Source organism: Colobus angolensis, unplaced genomic scaffold (assembly GCF_000951035.1).
Source record: "Colobus angolensis palliatus isolate OR3802 unplaced genomic scaffold, Cang.pa_1.0 Scaffold210, whole genome shotgun sequence".
Taxonomy (NCBI): domain Eukaryota; kingdom Metazoa; phylum Chordata; class Mammalia; order Primates; family Cercopithecidae; genus Colobus; species Colobus angolensis.
In genome coordinates this window covers 4,298,200-4,299,311 of record NW_012115267.1, presented here as the reverse complement: position 1 = coordinate 4,299,311, position 1,112 = coordinate 4,298,200, and positions in this window count along the sequence as shown.

Here is a 1,112-nt window from a genome sequence, read left to right as displayed (position 1 = left end):
GACACAGTTCATGAGAACATCTTGAATTCAGAACATTCAGTGTCATGGCAGGCCGGGGAGCCTCCTCTGCCCTAATTTGGCTTTCTGTCACACATTCAAACACACACACACACAAACACACACACACACACTCACACATCAACCTACTGGCAAACCAAGGTAAAAACACACACACACACACACACCTGCTCAATTCAGGCCATTATCCCTGATGAACATCGATGCAAAAATTCTCAATAAAATACTGGCAAACCGAATCCAGGAGCACATCAAAAAGTTTATCCACCATGATCAAGTGGGCTGCATCTTTGGGATGAAAGGCTGGTAGAACATACACAAATCAATAAATGTAATTGATCACGTAAACAGAACCAAAGGCAAACACCAGACAATTATTTTGATAGATGCAAAAATGCTTCTGATAAAATTCAACATCCCTTCCAGTTAAAAACTCTCAATAAACTAGGTATTGATGGAACATACCTTAAAGTAATAAGAGCTATTTCATACAGCCAATATCATAAAGAATAGGCAAAAGCCGGAAGCTTTCCATTTGAAAACTGGTACAAGACAAGGAAGCCCTCTGTAACCACTTCTATCAACATAGTATTGGAAGTTCTCGCCAGGGCAATCAGGCAATAGAAAGAAATAAAGGGTATTCAAATAGGAAGAGAGAAAGTCATGCAAATGACATGACTTCATATTTAGAAAACCCCATCATCTCAACTGAAAAACTTCTTGAACTGATAAGCAACTTCACCAAGGTCTCAAGATACAAAATCGTTGTGCAAAAATCACAAGCATTCCATTACACCAACAATAGTCAAGCAGAGAGCCAAGTCAAGAATGAACTCCCATTCACAATTGCTACAAAGAGAGTAAAATACCTAGGAATACAACTAGGAGTACAAGGGATGTGAAGGACCTCTTCAAGGACAACTGCAAACCACTGCTCAAGGTAATAAGAGAGGACACAGACGAATGGAAAAACATTCCATCCTCATGAATAGGAAGAATCAATATTGTGAAAATGGCCATATTGCCCAAACATTACAGATTCACTGCTATACCCATCAAAATACCGTTTACATTTTTCACAGAATTAGAAAGAA